Source organism: Dermacentor andersoni, chromosome 6 (assembly GCF_023375885.2).
Source record: "Dermacentor andersoni chromosome 6, qqDerAnde1_hic_scaffold, whole genome shotgun sequence".
NCBI lineage: Eukaryota > Metazoa > Arthropoda > Arachnida > Ixodida > Ixodidae > Dermacentor > Dermacentor andersoni.
Window position 1 is genome coordinate 12,043,175 of NC_092819.1, and position 20,340 is coordinate 12,063,514.

Consider the following 20,340-nt stretch of genomic DNA (forward strand, 5'->3'; position numbering starts at 1 on the left):
TTCCGTGAGTGACTGCATTGTTTTCTTTCTTACGGGGGTATGAGCCATTGGTGATGACAGTTTTCGGCATGCTGTTCTGTATATTGTATGCATGATTATAAAGAATATTAGCACTGTAAGCTTCACTTTGCAGAGTGCTTGTAGCCTCTGCTTTACAGGCCTATGAGCAATCGCATGTTTTGCTTGCTTAAGGGAGCGCGTATGCTTACGTGGGTATGAGCCATTGATTATGAATGTTTTTGTTCGCGGAGAACAAAAATGCATGGAACCCTAGCCATATACAGCTCCGCTGTAAAAAGGGCAGGTCCCTAAGATAGTGCGGTCTAACACGGTGCCTGGGGGCGCAAGCTGTCACAATGTAGAGGAGGAGTTGGAATAGAGAGTACACGCTTAGGGTTTCAAAGAGCTGGCTGGCTTTGGAATGAGAGAAATATGCGTGGGATCGCGGCATAATAGAGTGGTGGGCTGCTGTGCTCAACGACCGACGTTACGATTCCACCGTGGGGCACACATCTTGTTATTAAAGCGAGGCGAGAAAGGAATCTACCTACGCACCTGCCACCATAGAGTTTCATAAATTACTAAAGGGAACTGTGGCTCTAGTGTCTATACGGGAGCTACGAGTAGGGTTGATCAGCCAGAATGGAAATGACGCTGCATGGATTTGTCTAAACTTCGTCCTTCTGGCGTTAAACGAATTCGTGACTTTGCAAACTGATCACGTTAAAGAAAGTACTGCATTATAAATAATTAAGTAAACAATATTAAAATTGTCCGACGGCAGGATTCGAGCACAGGACCTTTAGCACACAAGCCCGGTGGAAACCATTACGCCACGGACGCAGGGAAAAGCGGATCCGCAGCAATTAGCAGCGATTATGCGTGTTCGCAGTGCCTCATTGCCTTGTGTATTTAAAAAAAGTTTATATTGCTTTGAAATTTAGAATAATGAAGTCAAATGGCGTAATAAACGAAGCCACACGAATGTCTGAAGTCACAAGCAAGCAGACAAATTCATGCAATCCATCATTTCCATGGTGACTTAACGATCGATGAGCCTGAGTTCTCACTAGTAATTATTGTGGAAAACACTATGCCTGCCGCAAAATACCAAGATTTAGGCCAACAGTGCTTCGTATTAAAAGTATGAAAAGCACTGAAACGCACTGAAGACAATCGAAAAGCATGAACATCTGCGACGCTCCGTACACGAGTAAACGGGAGGCACAGAAGATAGTTCAAGAATACTGAGCGATACACAGAGCTCTGCAAACAAGTGAAAGTGTACGAAAGAGTCTAAGAACAGGCGCCGAAGTTATGCGACTGTATCTATTCTTTTTTAAATATGGGGTTTAACATCGAAACTGCAGCGAGATGACAGGGTTTCCACGAAACTGATGCGTGTTGAGTACCGGACTGGACTTCTGTAATTATGACATGCCCCTCTAACAATTTTAGCTGGATTGCTCGTTAATGAGAACCAGTAAATACTAGTCGTCGCGATTATTATAGCGCAAATTCTGTTAACCACCACTGCAATAACCAAGCTATGAGATTCAGGAACAAGAATTACAATTTTGTCTCCTATGCCCTTAATGATCAGACACGACGCGGAACCATCCGTCACATGGTACAGATAAATTTTCTTTCAGGCTATACTTTTGCTTAGCTGTTTAATTTTTGAAAATAAAAAATAAATTCCTCAATAGCCTACACATACCGTATTAATTCTCCTTCTTTCTTCTTTGTTACGTTTGAGCAGATAGCTAGGTATACTGCTAGAATGACAGCGCGCCAGCTACCACTGTGGTTGTCAAAAAGTCAACAGGAACAGGAAGTTGAGACGTCTAGGCGCTTACGTTACCGCACAAGACCCTGAGTAGTTCTTCCCCTTTAAAAAGACAGCAAACGTCAACAACGCATGTCACCAAGCTCAGCTCAGCCATAAACTTTTCCACATAAGGAATGTGGACAATAAACAACGAAACGATATAAATAAAACGCGGATTGAAAAGAAGTGGTTTACTTGGAGAAAAATACTTTCAACAGACCGCTTACACTCCGTTCCCCAGACTTGCACTTCGATAGAATACAGCAAGCTGCTAATTCCAAAATAAATGCAGCCACAAAACTAAAGGAACTCAACTTACATAGATGTCACACACACCCACACACGCAATAAGAAAAAAAGACTGAAATATTAAGATTAGTAAAATAAGAAACGAATAATAATATTTCAATGGTTTAGCTTTTAGCAACCAGATCTTGAACGTCAATAAAATGATGCCAAAGCCTTCATTTTGGTTTCGAAGCAACGTCAAGCCATCTCACCGCGGATCGAAGAAAGTGTGCAGCGCCGTGGAAGTTGGAAGCGACGTTGTGAGAACTTACGGTCAGAAATTCAGAAAACATTTCACAGTTGTTCAGTCTATTACCGCAATTTATAAAGACTGCTATTAATCAAAGAGTGATGACACTGTGACGTCAATGTAGCCGTGTTTGACAAATATTTGAAAAGTTCGGTGTACAGCATAACTTAACAAGTTTATACGTGCAGTAATGGTATGCGGAAGTCAGATATGTGGTAGCTGACTAAGTGAGGCCAAGCCTATAACTCCTGCAGCGTCACATCGCCTTGGTAAAAAAGTGCCCGGACAGGGGGATGTCGACATAGCCGCTTGTTTTCGCGTCAGTGGAGGTGTGAAGAAATAGGTCGAAACACGCTGAACACACTGTCGGAGGCTTCGAGGCTTGACAGCTCACGTCAAGGCGGCCTGCGCAGCTTGTTTTCGAGAGACGTTCGACGGAGCAGAGCTGCGCACAATACGCCGGGCGGTACAACAGACTTGTTGCTGCGAACTTGGCAAGTTGAACACTCAAACACGATAGTGGCCCCATAAAACTATAGACAACTATCACGAAGCAGATGACAGGTCATACACCTCACTCAGTGCGACTTGGTGGCGCCATCTTAGCCCTCGCGACATGGATGACAATGTGTTGCAAGAAAGAAAAGCAGGTTTAGAACTCTGATCGTGCAGTGTATGAGTGTACTCTGATCGTCCACTGCAAGAACAACTGGCAAGAAATGAGATACGAACTCCCGCTGTCACATTACGCGTACGATGCTCTTACAAAATGAAATACCACGCTGCTATTTTCCCCTCCACATCCTTGTGTATTATATCTGTGTAAGATCTGGCCTCGGTGTAGTAGCCCGCGTCAGAACTCACGACCAACATGGCGGATGTAGGACATAATTTGTGTGGCTGGCTTTACACGATGCGTAAACTTGGGAAGCGGCAACTGTCTAATAAACACTTGTAGGGCCGCGCAAGGAGCAGTGGAATGACCAATGCTAGGCATAACGTTAAAAGACAGAAAGAGAGCGGTTTGGATCACAGAGCTAACGGGTATAGCCTATATTCTAGTTGATATTAAAAGAAAAAAAGGGAGCTGGCAAGGTCATGTAATGCGCAGGTTAGATAACCGGTGGACCATTATGGTTACAGAATGGATGCCAAGAGAAGGGAAGCGCAGTCGAGGACGGCAGAAGACTAGATGGGGCGATGAAATTATGAAATTCGCGAGGGCTAGTGGGAATCGGTTGGCGCAGGACAGAGGAACTTGGATATCCCAGTGAGAGGCCTCCGTCCTGCAGTGGACATAAAAGATGATGATTATGGTGGTGATGATGATGATGATTCTACCTGAAGGCACTCAAGCTGCAGGCTCGAGTATCTGGCTATGTAATGAACGAGAAAAAGGGGAACCAAGGGGCCAGTTTTTTTGTTAGTCATAAAGCCAACAGCCATTGACTCCACGGAAATCATAGGGCAAACGGCGCCGAGTAGCTCAAATGGTAAGAGCACCACACGCGTAGTGCCAAGACATAACTTTGTATTCCATTTGCGGCCAGTTGTTTCTTCATCCACCTTCATTTTCCCCGCATTTCTCTTTTCTACATTTTCATTTAAGCAAATCAGGGGCATGCACTGGCCCACTGCCAGTCAGTGCGATGATTTCGGTGGTGGTGGGAGAAGCATTTATTGCCAATGATATGAATGGAGGGGGCGAAGCCCACTACATGGCACTTGGGTGCTCCCTTACTATTAGGGGGCGCCCTTACAAAGCCAAGGACATCCTTTGGAGCGCGATCCTTCTAATAGCACTGGAGATGATCCGGCACTGGTCTTGAGCGGAAGTGCAGGTCAGAAGAGTCTGCCAGTAAGACTCCGCCACGGCAGATGATGGGTTCTGAGGGAACATGGGGCATGTGAGGAGGGTGCGTAGGAAGTCTCCTGGTTTGCCGCAAAGTTTGCATGTCGAGGGGAATTGGTCTGGGTATCGGTCATGCAGTAGTATATGTGGGGTATGGAGCAGTCCGAGTTTGTAGTCGTCGCCAGTGTGCGGCCTGCTCTATGGTTAGAGATGGGGCTCGGGTGTGTGTATTCCCTTCGTTTGTCCCGGTAATACGAGAGAATATCACGGAAGGAGAGCCGGCACTCCCCGGCCCGTAGAAGGGGCTTGGCTCCTACTGCCCGGAACGTGAGACCTCGGGCTAAGGAGTGAGCCTCCTCGTTGCCAGGGAGGCCGGCATGTGCTGGTGTCCAGATTAGGGTTATTCGGCGCCGGGGCTGCCAGAAGCGTAGTTAGCGCGCAGCGGTGCGGGATATGTAGCCATTGGTATAGTTGAGAATGGCAAATTTGGAGTCAGTGATAATTTTGGTGGCAGGTGTAGAGATGAGAGCAAGCGCGATGGTTGCCTCTTCTGCCTCTGTGGTGGAATTGGTGATGATTGAGCTGGAGGTTAGAAGCGTTCCTTGATTATCGGCTACCGCCAGGGCCATACGGGAGCTTGACGTATATTCCGCTGCGTCCACGTAGACCACCTCATGGTCCTTGCCATACTGTTTGTGGCGGGTCCGAGCCCTTGCTAATCTGCGGTTCCCGTCTGGCTCATGGTTCATGTTCTTGGGGACAGGGGGTATGTCGAGGTTAGAGCGGAGGATAGGAGAAAGGGGGACCCCCTCGGCAGGGTGTGTAATTGGGGTTAGGCGTAATTGGTATAACAGAGTGCAACCCGCCTCTGCGTTAGACAGACGGGATATATGTGCCGTAAAGGTAGCTTCTCTGAGTTCCGGAAAGGTGTTGTGGACACAGAGTTTGAGGAGTCGGTCATTGGATGTGCTGGGGGGGAGGCGCAAAGCTACTTTCGTGCAACTCCATAGGAGCGCGTTTACCCGATCTCTCTCCTTCTGTCGAAGGGGTAGGTATGGAAGAGCATATGCGGTGCGGCTTATTATGTAAGCCTGGGTGAGGGGAAGCGTGTTTCCCTCGCGTAAGCCAGCCCGGCGGTTCGCTATGCGGCGAATCAGTCGGGTGGTCTGTTGAGCGTGCGTTTGCAGAGTCTTTATGACTGCTCCATGCGCGCCACGAGAGTGGAGAACTAGTCCTAGCCCTTGGATTTTGGATAATAGTGGGATGGTGTGGGTACCTAGCGTAAGGATGATGGGAGGAACGACTGAATCATGTTGCTTGTGGCGGTAGAGAAAGAGCTCCGATATTGAGGGGGAGCAGGCAAGGCAGGCAGCTTCTCTGAGCAGGTAAGGCGTTCGAACTTGCTTTGTAGGCACTTTGGGTGGCTATATACATTTAGGACGAAGAGACTGTTCGCTCGAGCGTGTTGCGGTACAAGCTCAATTAGAAGGTGATCAATGATCAATAGTCCGGGTGTGTAAAAAGGAGGGTGTGTTGGGAAGTACAGATTTCGAGGTTCCTGGAGGAGTTCCAATGGAGGTGTATCGGAAGTATGTATGAGTTTGGCGAGGTTGTGTCTTTGTGTAGTCTTAGACTGTATGGAGTCTACGAAGTGTCTAAAGAGGTTCCAGGTCTGAGGTAAACTCATGTTGCCATCTAGCTTGTTGCATAGTGACTCCCAGTTTTGTCGTGAAAGAGTCGCTGCGTGCGTCTCTATCTCGTTGTTGAAACGGGCGAGGCGTCGTCTAAGTGTCCTGTTCCAACGCTGCCTTTGCCAGCGACGTTATAGGCCTGTTTTAGCTTCCCATAAACGTATGAGGCGGGAGTACATATGTGTCGATGGTGGTTAGTGCCAATTGTAGGTGTTCTTTTTCGGCGTCACTGCCTCGATTTGTCCACACAGTGATGTCGTCGGCGTAGAGGCTGAAATGGATGTTGGGGATATGAGCTAGTTATTGGGGTAGGTGAAGGAGTGCCATATTCAATAATAAAGGGGAAAGGACGGCTCCCTGGGGCGTACCTAGTACCCCCAGTGTGATGAATGGGAGGCGGTGGTAGCCGAAAGTGTGGCTGTGCGGTGGCTGAGGAAGTCTCGGATATGTAGTTGTACATCCTGGCGCCGACTCCCAAGGTTGTAAGGCTTTTTAGGATAGCTGAGTGCGTAACATTATCAAATGCCTCAGTAAGATCCACACCTAGGATAGCTTCGGTGTCGTTGGTATGGGAATCTAGAATGTGATGTTTTAGCTGTAGGAAGACGTCCTGTGTGGAAAGCCCAGGACGAAATCCAAACATGCAGGTGGGCATCAGATCATTGCTTTCTAGGTACCGGCAGAGCCTGGTCTGGAGTACGTGTCCAATCAGTTTGCCGACAGAAGAGGTCAGAGAGATGGGTCTGAGGTTAGAGGTGAGGAGAGCTTTCCCAGGTTTAGGTATGAAAACGACTTTGGCCTCTTTCCATTGTGGTGGGAGGGTGCCCTTTTGCCAGCACCAGTTAAGGTTTTCGGTAAGGGCCGCAATGGATTCCGCATCGAGATTCCGGATTGCCTTGTTATGTACGCCACCTGGGCCGGGGGCTGAGGACGTGTTAAGCCTCTGGAGTCCAGCCTGAACTTCTGCTTCTGTAATGGGTTGGTCACCCGCCGTGGTTGCTCAGTGGCTATGGTGTTAGGCTGCTGAGCACGAGGTAGCGGGATCGAATCCCGGCCGCGGCGGCCGCATTTCCATGGGGGCGAAATGCGAAAACACCCATGTACTTAGATTTAGGTGCAAGTTAAAGAACCCCAGGTGGTCAAAATTTCCGGAGTCCTCCACTACGGCGTGCCTCATAATCAGAAAGTGGTTTTGGCACGTAAAACCCCACAATTTTAATGCGTTGGTCGAGAAAGTCGTTAGGGGGACCTGCATAGTCTGGGTGCGTAAAAAGGAGGGTGTGTTGGGAAGTACAGATTTCGAGGTTCCTGGAGGAGTTCCAATGGAGGTGTATCGGAAGTATGCATGAGTTTGGTGAGGTTGTGTCTTTGTGTAGTCTTAGACTGTATGGAGTCTACGAAGTGTCTAAAGAGGTTCCAGGTCTGAGGTAAACTCATATTGCCATCTAGTTTCTTGCATAGTGACTCCCAGTTTTGTCGTGAAAGAGTCGCTGCGTGCGTCTCTATCTCTTTGTTGAGACGGGCGAGGCGTCGTCTAAGTATCCTGTTCCAACGCTGCCTTTGCCAGCGATGTTCTAGGCCTGCTTTAGCTTCCCATAAATGTAGGAGGCGGGAGTAAACTGTGTGGCTGGGGTAGTCCTCCCATAGGGAACGAGTTACGAATCAGACATCACTTTGTAGTTGTTTGGACCATTCGATGGTGTCCTTGATGGGGGCGCAGGTGCGGGCTGCTCTACATGATTGGAAAGAATCCCACTTCGTGAAAGCGGAGCCTCTGGGAGGTCAGCGGGGTAATTGAATGTTTAAGAGAATTTCGATGATGCAATGGTCACTACCCAAATTCTCTTGTGTGTTCCACCATGTGGCGTGAGGTAGGCGATGTGCGAACGTAAGGTCTGGTGTAATGTCTTTACAGACGCTGGTTCCCTTGCGTGTAAGAGAGGTAGGGTCGGCGAGTAGCGAGAGACCGGCTTGTTGCGCTGCTAACCACACCCGATGGCCTTTCGGTGTGTCATGTGGGTAACCCCAGGCCGTATGCGGGGCATTAAAGTCTCCTACAACGAGTAAGGGGCACTTGTTTGCTATGTGTTTCGCAAGTGTAAAAAAGGCGTTCGAAGTTGCTTTGTAGGCACTTTGGGTGGCTATATACATTTAGGACGAAGAGACTGTTCGCTCGAGCGTGTTGCGGTACAGCTCAATTAGAAGGTGATCAATGACTTGAATTGCTAGGGGATGGGAGATGGTGGTGATTGAGCGACTAACCAGAAACGCTACCCGGGAGGGTGGGGGGGATGTGGGCAGAATAGGAGTATAGTCCGGAAGGGGCGGGGGCATGTAGAATGGGAGATCCAGAGGCAAGAGTACTTATCTGGGCTTCCAGTTTGGCAATATGTTTACAAAGGGCGCTGACTTCTTTTCGGGCTGCTGTAGCTTCTGCTTTGGCCGCCGCTGCCTCCTCCTGGGATTTCGCAAGGACATGCTGTAGATTGGGAGTCGCTGTCATGGATGCCGTGTGCTTGTGAGAAGAGAGGGGAGTGTCCCAGGTTTGCTTCAACGGCGCTGTCCAGGGTTGCTTGTGTTTGTTGGGCGACAACTGGGGAAAATTGTCCCCGGATGTGACCAATTCTTGATGCTGCGTTTGTGGGTGGATCGGCTGCTTCCGTGTCTGGTGAAGGTTTCGTCCCTTGCACGATCCCGTACCGGTAAGGTGAGGGCCCTCGCTCAGAATGCACTTAGGCGTGCGAGGAGGTTCTTGTTGCGGATGTTGTGTTCCACAGCGGAGGCAAAGATTGGTCTTGGGGCTTGGGTATACGTCATGATGGTAACCAAGTTGTCTGCAATTGGTACAGGTATCCGGACTGCCGCGGTATGGGGTACAGCGGTGGATGGCTCCCATGTATTTGATGGAGTTCGGGAATGCGCTTGCGTCGAAGGTGATTAGGATGGAGTGCGTCTTTGCTATGCGTCGAGCTGCTAGTATGGTGTACTCTGGATTTCTTCTGACCAGGTCTTGGTAGACTTGCGTTGGAGTCTCGTCGTCGTAGGCGTTTGTGGTGACTCGTATGGTAGCTCCCGCTTGGGGTGCCACGCAAGCTGCCCATGGGTAGGTTCGGTCTCCAATGGTGAGGGAGGTCAGCGTCTTCAGAGTCTCGCCTGTTGGGAAATGTGTTGTTCCCATGGTGAAAGCATTGTTGGTCGGGTGGATGCGCAGGCAGAAGTCGTCCGGTAAAGTGATTTGGAGCTGCGTCTGCACTGCCTTCCCAAGTCGAGGTGTTGGGATGTCTAGGAGTCGCATTTCACGTCGCGGGCGAACATTGGGTGGGAGCGGCGGCAGTAACTTGCTGCGTTGCACTGCGAGGTGAGCTTCCTCGGTCGCCTGTGGTAGGCGGGCTGGCGCATTGCCGCTGCTGGTTGAGGCTGCTGCGTCGCGCGTCGCGCGCCGCGTTCCTGGCGTTCGGGTTTACTGCCTCGAAGGTAGCGATATCGGAGCGTTGAGGTCGTTTCCGCAAACTGGCTGGTCGGGAGGCGTAGGCTGGATATAGAACTGGTGTCCAATCGTCTGACTGGAGCTCTTGTGCGGTTATGGTGTGGCTTTCAACCGTTACTTCCATGTTAACGGCTGGCGTCGCCGGTGGTGCCACCGGAGTGGCGGAGTCCGAGTGAGGCTTAACTCAGCGGCTGAGCCTCTCTGGCCGATAATCGCTCTTAGCACAAAAGAGGTGGGATTTCGCCCTGAATGGGGGCCTTACTTGTCTTCCTTAGGCACTGATGTCGCTCTTCGAGCAGATTAGTGGCTGTAGGAGAAATTGGGTAGGCGTAGCACGTACCGTTTGACGGAACTGATGTTGCAGGCATCCGCTCGCGGTGACCCCTAGCGGCAAAGTGATTTCGGTGAGCTATGTCGTGCGCTCCGACGGACGAACTTCCGACGGAGATTGTACAAGAAGTCACGTGGTCACAGAGACAGACCACGCCGGTGACCGGTCTATATAGTATAGCGCCGCGCGTCGCGGCGCTGCCAGTCAGTGCGGTGATTTCGGTCAGTTCTGTTGGGCGCTCCGATGGAGCAACGTTCAACTTCTCAGTCAGCAGCTGCGCCCGGCTTCTTTGGAAGTCCACGCAAGTACGCGAACGAGGCCGCGGCACGTGATGCGATAAATGATACATGGCAACGCGAAAACAATATCACTACGTTTCTTAAAACAAGCCGTCACCAGGAAGACGTCGCAATGCTTTCGCTTTCATCCACGTAGGGATACCTAACTGCCTTTGACTTTTTATTACTGCTATGTAAAAAGGTGTAACCGTCACTGTAAGGTGACTAAAATTTCTCCCTTTGCTTTTATTTTTATTTCAGTGATACAAATAATAAATGTATTGGTTGCTGTGCACGTGCCCATCACGTCATGAAAGCAAGCTTTTTTGCGATTGACTAAGGGAAATTTTTTCTGACGCAGTCTTCCGTGGTGGTACCAACCCACAGCGAACGCACAGAGGGAAATTATAAATTTACAGCGTGTTCTTTGATGACACAAAGTCACGCTCGATTTCAAAAATGTTCTGACACTACTGAAACAATGTTATTCCTGCAGACTATAGGTGTATACAAACAGCAGAGTCAATTCTGTGCCTCTCTAGTCTTCTTTGAGCTGACAACCTCGTGTTCTTAGCCGAGCACGTTTGTATTAATACCACCGTTTGTCTTTGCATTAATGACGCGAGAAAGAAAACATAAAATCTTGCTTTCGGCATAATACGGGTCATCATTGTTTCCCATATTTCTGTTATCTTAAACCATTTCGGACGGCGGACAACTCGCCATTTGCATTTAAGCCACTTATGCAAGTGTTCCTTTAAGCAAAATTTATCTTCACTCCGGCAAAATATATGAGACATGCGAGTAAATAAGCATGCACGTTGTTATGGTGATTGGCTTAAAGTTAGTTTTTGTTTCAAGTTGAGTATAACCCTGGAATCCTTTGTCTCAACTGATAGATGACTCCGCCCAATACTGTTCACCGCTTTAGTTTTCTGCATGCTGTAATTTGTGCAATAACGATGTTAAAGTTCTCCTGCGCTAACTCGCCCTTTTCTTAGGTTCTCTTCTTTGTTATCTATCGTTGAAATATTTGCGAGAGTTTGCGGAGGGTTGCCAATAGAAACTGAACGCCGCCGGTGGCAAGTATATAAGCAATCGCTAAGTGAGAAAGAAGAATATGGTTACTGTACGTGAGTGCCTGAGGAAAGAAGCAGAAGAGGGAAGAAGAAGTGGTGCAAGTAGCATGACAGTCTACTGAACCCTTTAAATTTTTCCTCGCCTCAATTCATGTAACAAAATTATAGATTTTTACCTCCGTTTTCTGAACACATAAGCAAAGTATGCCCGACTCTTGGCCAATCCCCGCGAGTGGGTAAGCGCCAAACTCATCAAGGACATCATCATCATCATCAAGCAGAGCGATCGCTGTTCTCTGTTCCCTGTTCTCTGCGGGGATTTGGTCAAGTGTCGGGCAATTTAATTTTCTGTAGTTTTGTTTTGTACTTTCACTTATTGTGTTGTCAATCTGATTGTGAGTTTTTAATGTCTCTTTCTTCTCCCGGCCAGAGATCTTTCCTGTGGACGGCTTCGCTTCCCACTAATGACATGCCTATAGAGGCTTTCTTGCGCAGTGGCATTCACAGCGTTCCAGTGGCCCTAGTGCCGACCAATGGGGGATTCATCCGCGTGAAGTCCCAAGGTGATTCAAGAAGAGCTGCGGAAAGCAACCCCGCATTTCCAAAGCATAACCGATGTTCGACAATTTGGCAGAGGGGGCGTTCTATGCTGTTCGCCAGACAAGACCTGTGTCTCCGACCTTCTGAAGTGCAAAATGTTCGCGAATCGCCCGGTGAGGCCTTTTATTCCTGCTCATCTAGCTTGCGTTAAGGGGCTAGTTCGTGGAGTCGACGCGAGTCTGTGTGCTTCCGAGGTCCTGCAGATGTTCTCCCCGGTAGGTGCCGTCTCCGTCTACCGACGTTCACGCATTTGTGAGAATCAAAGAGCCGCCACAGAGTCGGTTATTGTCACCTTTGCAGGCACAAGTAGGATGTCAGAGATCAAGGCGTGGCCATTAATATACAGGGTGGAAGCAATTTCTCCCCGCCCAGTGCAATGCGTTCAGTGTTGGCGATATGGCCACAGTATTAAGGGATGTCGATCAGAGCTTCGGTGCCGCATTTGCGGAGAAGGCAACGATAGAAAAACGTGTTCCTCTCAGAGCGAACGATGCTGTTTGTGTGGAGGTTCCCACCCTGCGGACTGTGCGCAATGCCCTGCGAGAGACCAAGAGCTCGAAATTCTACAAATTATAGAACGGAAACGGTGTTCGCGTCGTGAAGCTCGCGCACTTTCATTAGAGAAATCATGTGGCTATACTGAAGCTGCTGCTCGTTACTCCAAAGCATGGATGCATCTCTTGGTGATGTTGTAGCTGCTGCCGTAGAGAAAGCTATGGCAAAAGCCCTTGACAGTTTATTTACGAATATTTCAGAGACCGTTGGACAAGTTCTCACCTCTCAGTTGTCGCAACCTTTGCATGTTACTGCGCGCCCAAGTGTTGCTTCTAAAATCACAGTCTCTGATGAGAACATAGAGAAACACGTATCGGCAGAGGCCTCGCCTCGCAGTACTGATGCCTCCGAAGCTCCCGCAACTCATGTAGAACATGAGGGCTTTCACAGTCACGAATCCGGTTCAGATACCATGGAGAACATGGATTTGGATGCTAGAACTTGTAAACGTCGTGCTTCTCCATACTCCTCGAGAGCTACTACCCTCCACAAACTAAAAGCTAAAAAGAGTGAAAATAAGAGCTTATCAAAGGATGATTTCCTAAAGGATAACACTCTACAGACGGCAGTTAATATTGCCGGAATATCGTCAACATAGGAAGCTTGAAATTGCTGCAGCAAAATGGAACTGTCGTTCCATTTTTGCTGCAGCAGCTGATGACTTATATCACTGTGAAGATCTTTTTCCTGATTTGATTATTCTGCAAGAAACTTGGTTATCCACAGAAAAGAGTTATCATTTAAAGAATTATCGCAGTTTTCATCTAGATCGTCCTTCGCGTAGAGGAGGATTAGCATTCTTCATCTCAACAAAAATTTGTCATAGAGCTAAAATTAGTACCAGTCATTCTCCACTGAAAATGAGATTCTAGCGTTGGATGTAACGCCCATTTTCGATAATCAATGTTTATTTTTCTACAGGAGTCCGCAATACAGGCTCTCTTGATGCAGAAAGGATATAATAATAGCTGGCGATTTTAATTCCCACCATGTATCATGGGGTTATCGGTCCGACTCTTGTGGTAAACGATTGTTAGATTGGGTTTCGTCAAATAACCTTAATTTTGTAAATTCGAGAACCCCAACTTATGTATCCGGCAAATCGCGTTCGGTGTTAGACCTAACGTTTTCCAGTTCGGGCTGTATAATTTCCTCCTGGTCTGCTAGTACCTCGGCCACAAATAGCGACCATCTTCCAATAACTTTTGAAATAACGCGCCCAATTAATTTGGTTGAAGAGCATGTCCGCACCTATGTTAACTATAGTAAATTTCAAGTTTCAATGCGATCAGCTTTAGAAAAACAGGTTGGCCTAAATGATGAAGTTAAGGCAGTTCATTTGTGTCAAGTGCTAAGTGACAGTTATAAAAAATGCAAGTTCAGTATGCAGTCAACTAAAGGTGGTACTTATTCACCATGGTGGAATCCGGACTGTGCACGCGAATATAGAAGAAGAAAGGCAGCCCGGATAAAGTTACTGTATAATCAATGTCCACGTAATTGGAATGACTTATAAGTTTGTTGCAGCTACATTCAGGCAAACAGTTGACAAAGCGAAAGAAAGTTATAACACCAAACATTACAGTTACCTATCGCAGTCTAGTAATAAAAAAGCCCTATTTCGGTTTCTTCGGTCTAAAAAGATTGTTTCAGCCCGAGTAAATGTTGAGTCTGTTAGCTTAACTTCCACTGAATTAGTGCAGTCACTGGAGGATATTGCAAAAGGCTTAGAGCGTCGATTCACACCACTTCGCCCTTATCATATACTGGCACCTGAACCAGCTAATAAGTACATAACAGTCACATTAGAAGAATTAATGAGAGAGGTAAAGATGCGGCCAGCTTCAGCCCCAGGTCCTGATGGCATAACTATAGCAATGATAAAATTATTATTCGACTAGTCTCCCCTGAATTTGCTTAATTTTATAAATTACTCGAATAAAAATGCATGGATTCATTCAGATTGGAAGGTTGCCAAAATAATTCCACTACTCAAGAAGCCAGGCGATGGATATACAATAGAAAACATTAGACCTATTTCTCTGACCCCAAATCTTGCAAAGTTAATCGAGAGAGTTCTGTATGGTCACATCGATAGGTGGATAGGCGAGAACCAAATATTAAGTGATTCTCAAATACGATTCAGGCCTGGCTGCTCAATTTGGTGTGCTCATGTTGACTTGGAGAGTAGAATTCAACTCGCTCGCCGCAACAACCAGTACGCGGCCTTAGTGACATTAGACATTGTGAAGGCGTATGACAGTGTCGACTACGGTACTTTAATCAACAGGCTCAATAGTGTGAATCTTCCACAGTATATAATTGCATAGATTCAAATTTTTTTAAGCGGACGAACAGTTTATTGCTATCAAAACGGTGTTTCTTCTCAAGTTAAAAACAGACAAGGGGCGTTCCTCAAGGTGCAGTACTTTCCCCAGTATTATTCAATATTTTACTAAATCACATCCCGACACATCATGACGTACATGTATACGCAAACGCTGATGATATCGCATTTTTCACGGTATCGAATGATATACATAGCCTATATAAAACTTTGCAGTCGTATTTGAACCAGATTGAAATTTGGCTAAATGTCAACAAAAGTGCGATCATTGTCTTTCCCTTAACTTTTCCTATCCGAATAACACTGTCGTATGGCCAGGAGATTATTCCGCAGGGACATTCTTTAAAATATCTGGGAATGATTTACACCGAAAAGCTAAATTGGCAGACACACATAGAGTACATCGCATCTAAGGGAGCACGCCCTGTTGGTTCATTACGAAGAGTCTGCAGCAGTCGTTTTGGAATGCGCAGGGAGACCTTGCTGATGATTTATTGTATGTATGTGTGCCCCATTCTAGAGTTTGGATACATGTTATTTTCAGGAGGTCCTACGTATAAGTTACGTCCTCTGGTTCTTTTAGAACGCGAATCACTACGTCTGTGTCTCGGCCTTCCAAAATTTGTAGCCAATAGTATTTCATATCATGAAACTCGCCTGCCTTCTCTTCAAACTAGATTTCGTATACTGACAGTCCAAACATTTCTACACATCTATGCTTCTCCGCAGAGACGCTCCTTCTATATGTTTATTCGAGAACCAACTGCATTCTTTGAGAACCAATGGTCCACACTGCACTGACCCCAAGTAGTTTTTGTGCAGAAGCCATTAGAGCCATTACAAATATCAATCCGTGATGTGGCTTTTCAAAATTTACCTAATTCGACAGTAAGTGCTGAATTTGGCGATATATTTCCCAATAACGCTAATCTCCTACCTATTCGATGCCTAAAAGGTTTATTAGATGACCACCTTGAAAACCTCCAAATAAATGCAGTAATAGCCATAGATGCTTCTGTCAGTGAAGAGAAGGCCGGAGTGGGCATTTTTTCGGCATCATTAAATTGTTATTTCTCTCTTGGACTACCCGAATTTACGCCAATATTTCAAGCAGAGTTATTGGCGATCATCCTAGCTCTACGGAAACTTCCCACATCTATTTCTTCAGCCGTAATCTTAACCGACTCCTTGTCTGTTTGCTCCGCTTTATCTGTGCCCAATTCAAGTATCATTCTCCGAGAATTTCATTCATTCATTCCCCAACATTTACGCCTCATCCAACTGGTGTGGGTGCCAGGGCACGAGGGGCTCACTTTAAACGAGTCAGCAGACGCACTAGCAGCGACATCTCTTAAAGGCCCGGTACTGAGGATACTAAAATCTTCGGCATACGTCACTTCTGCAAGATTTTTTAAAAATTTTCCATTCAAGAAGAACATGCCAAATCATGTGTATTAGATAACGCCGATTTTCAGCACCTTAGATTTCCTTGGCACAGCGGATGGTGTGCAACAAGAAAATTTGAAGTTTCATTTACGCGTATGCGTTGCCGAATACCACGGCTTAATTTTTATTCCCATAGGTCTGGTTCGGCACATTCTCCTAAATGTTTTTACTGCAATGAACCCGAAACTGTGGATTATTTCTTTATAGAGTGTCGTAGGGTTCAATGTGCATAGAAAACGACTTCTAGAAGGTCCCTTCCGCCAACTTGGATTAGCCATTACGCTACCTATCATTCTGTCTCTGCGGGCGTCGGCACTAGGACACTGTAATAGGAACGTATGTGATGCCATATACAATTTTGTAATGGAAACAAGGATACTTCCATGCTAATTTTACTGTTCTTTTTTCCACAAGATACCAAAGATATTAACTTCTCATTTTAAGAAACTATCGCATGAAAATTATTATTAACGATTAGAATTCATTTAATACCTCATTTTCCGTAAAAAAATCCTATTTAAGTACTTATTCTTTTTCGACCCACTGCCGCCCGATTCATGGCCAATCCCCCGTAGTGGGTTGTGCTATAACTATAGGCACCAAACCAAACCAAGCCAAACCTGAGCATTCCATAAATTATCATCCTGAATATCCTAGCCATTGCTCGTGATTCACCTGGCGCAATGTGAAACGCTTCCACTGACAACGCGCAAGATAAAACCATGTATATACAGGCGATCTTTGGCAATAGCTGCTACTGGGTCGTGTCTGTTTCCCACTCACGATCCTGTCTTCAGTCATTCTTGGTGCATTGGACGATCGCGTTTCATGCACTCGTTTTCTTCGCTCGTCCTGCGTCTACTGCTGCAATTGCGCAACATAAACGACCGCCTATAGGCTGTTTCACATGGCGCGATTGGGGCGAAAAAAATCGTTCTGCCGCGCACGTCGCAGAGCGATTTTCGCTCACAGCTTTCACATGCGCTTATGGCAGCGCGATATCCGTCGCAGCGATGCGCAGGGCTGCCTCCTGCTCACAAAGTATCCATACCTACATCGTTAAACAAAAACAACATGGAAACTGGTCAAATGTTCGAATTTTCCTAGTTTTATTCGATAATAGAATAGGTACACCATTTTTAACGTTTAAAGGCGTTGAGACACGACAGCTTGCAGATACGGTGAGTGAGGCGCTGCTCTACACCGCAAGTATGACCGTGCGGCTTGCGCGGCGTCGGTGGGATGGTTCTGTGTGGTACACTCTAGTTTCGTTGTTACTATGGGAGGCGCAACTTTTTTTCCTGGATGAGTATTTGCTTTTGCAGAAGAACAAACTACTGTTGAGTGTGCATGTATACAAGCAGCTGGCGCGGTTTGTAGAGATGAAGCGGTTGACGACGGCGGCAATCAAGTGGGTACGTGCCTTATGTTGAAGCGGCGTCCTCCCGATCTGGATAGTGCAGCTTCTCCTTTCAAACGAATTGTGTAAGCGAAAGAAAAAAAAAATGTATGAAGCACCTAAGCCGCAAACTCTGGTGGGTACACCGTAAACATAGCTAGAACTGACGCGCGAAATTGCTCCACAGAGCTACCAACGCGCGGTGAAACACACATTGCCCCTCCCACATCGCGCCGATCGCTGCGACTGAGCGACGGCGCGACCAACTTGTTGGAATCTCGTCGCGGAGAGCCCACGACGTCGCGGCGGTCGCTGAGCGACGGAATTCGCTGTGTCGCTGACTGAAAATCGCGCCATGTGAAACAGCCTTATGCGAGCAGCGACTACATCTGGTGCCAGGATGTCCGCCGCAAAGTTATCTGGCGCTTCCGACAGCCTCCTTTTTCATCGGCATCAAGGTCGCCATGCACTCTCTCGGGTCTTGCGCCGTCGATGATAAACTGAAACACGATATCACCGAGCGTGCGAGTGGAGCTCACGATGAGCACAGCCCTTCACCGTCGGCGTTGCTGCTCTCCAGTTTCGCAGGGGGCTTGTTTTCCGTTGCCCGCAGGGGACGTCGCCAAGGCAACGATTAATCTTTCTCAAGTTGTAAACAAAAATTCTAGGACTACGCAAGCGTTTGTATTCCCTGGCCTTTCTAAGTTAACAGATGGCATCTGATTACCAACAGTTTTGGCTAACATCTCGTTCTCCGTTTAAAAGTTTAGTTTAGGCCAGGTTAACAAAGGTCTCTTTGAAATCTTCATAACTGACAATATCATCTGAGAACCTTGGATTGCTGACAATCTGCTGTATATAGACGCTCATGTGCCGTGTAAAGTAATAGCTGAAGCCAGTTGAGTAATGGTAAAAGGTCACTGCCAGTTTTAGAAAATATATATACCTAATGAAAGAACAACAAGATACAGAAATACCTGACATACAACGAGGCCGGTTAACGTAACAAAAGCGGACTGGCCCCCACTACGAGAATTGAAACCACCACTGATTAGTATGTCCGAATATGGACTGCCTTAATCAACCCTCAGCAAATTATATTTTTTTAAGCGTGGCTGAACATTTTTATACATTAACTAGCATACAATACTTATTTGCTTCATTTGGCGCAATTGATTTCCACAAGGTGTTTCACGAAAAAAATAATAAGGACCATGAATCCACGGTATAAGAGTGTTTTCTCTTTGTTCGCTTCGTTTTTCGTTGTCGCTTTTTTTACACCGTAGAAATGCGGCTACCGGGAATCGATACCATGAATACATACCCAGCAGCCATAGCCACCGAGCCAATGTAGCGGGTTTATCTGCATTTGACAGATTTTTATCCTACTTCCAAACTTTCTCCCTACCTTTGTCCTATTTTCGGCCTATAAAATACTTTATAGCATTACGATCCCAATAAAAGAATCTACTATGAACATAAGATACTTATCCAATATTCTTGTATGATCATATAAGACCACCTGTGACACATATCCAATAATAGTGTATGATCACATGAGACCACATGTGAAACATATAAAATAATGTTGTATGATTATATGAAAGCAAATATGATTAATATGTGTAGATCTGTCATCATACTAGATTATTCATCATACGCTCATACGACATATACGTGTCCCATACATTGGGAGCACGTCGAAGATTTCCTAGTGGTCAAAATTAATCCTAAGTCCCGCACAACGCCGTGCCTCATAATAAAATCGCGGTTTTGGCACGTAAGAGTCAAGAATTCAATTCAACGCCATTATTCTATAGGTGTCATACGTGTCATGAAATTGTTTGATACGGGGTCAATAGGGCACCTAAAATATCGTTCTGAAAATTTCAGCTAAGTTACAACTGTGCTTAAATTTTCAAAACCATGCTCTAAGGTCATCAGAGGACCCGCAAATTACCATTTTCAACTGGACCCACACTAATATGTAATCAATGATCGCTATGTTTTAGTAGGTTCGGACTGCTTGCCCAGCTTGAGTAAAAAGAAAATCAAAAGTTATCAGTATCCCCAATCAGTCAAGAAAGAGGAGTTAAAGTGATGGAATGAGACTGAACCCTTCGTCCGTTGTTTATACAAGCAGGTCGGAAAACATTGGTAGCCTTCGAGCGAGGCACCGCGCCGTGAAACGCGGAACTCCTCGCTGGCTCCGATTCGAGCCGCGGGCTCAGAACAAAGCTCGAGTAAACAAGCGCCAGCGGGCAGCCTCTCGAAACCCTCGCCTCGCATTCCTCTGCGCTGTCTGGGGTGTTGGCTTAGCAGCGCTCCGTCTCGGTGCGCTAGAGGGCGCTGCAGAAGTTTTAAGCCTTCTACAACGCGATCACTAAGCGCATAATTTCCGGTACAAGCTTACTTGGCAGATTTTGGGAACGGCGTGTCGAACAAATCATTTAACGCGGCCTTACTAAACTCAGATTTTGCAATTGAAGAAGTTGTCACCTCAAAGTAATATTCCAAATATTAATATTTCTATCTTGTGTCTTAAGTTTGCGTGTAAAATCGAATGTTACTTATGAGATCTAAGAACATCAGGTACGAACTTCCGGCGAGTCCGCTGCGGGTTATTGTGAATGTCATAGCTAATTATTATTTGTTATTAAGGTGATAACGCGGTGAAGCAGATGGCACTGGGCACCACTTTAATATGAGCTGTTTAGACCTGTTATGGCGTAATCACGGGCAAAACAGGGCTTCCCTACGGACAACGACTTCAGCCGGCATACGAATATCCCACCAACAAAGACCGAAACTGCTTTAACTGCATCAACTTATTTCAATACACGAAACGATCATACAGTGGCCGACTTTTGTATTCATAACGTAGAGAAAACAGCACAATGTCTTAA

At 46.5% G+C, this 20,340-nt stretch overlaps 1 protein-coding gene across 1 annotated transcript in view; it reads left to right on the forward strand.

Moving 5' to 3' along the window:
- The window catches only part of LOC126521223 (MFS-type transporter SLC18B1-like), a 126,148-nt gene that overhangs the window by 45,838 nt on the left and 59,970 nt on the right, over window positions 1-20,340 (forward strand). The gene's annotated exons all lie outside the window — the stretch shown is intronic.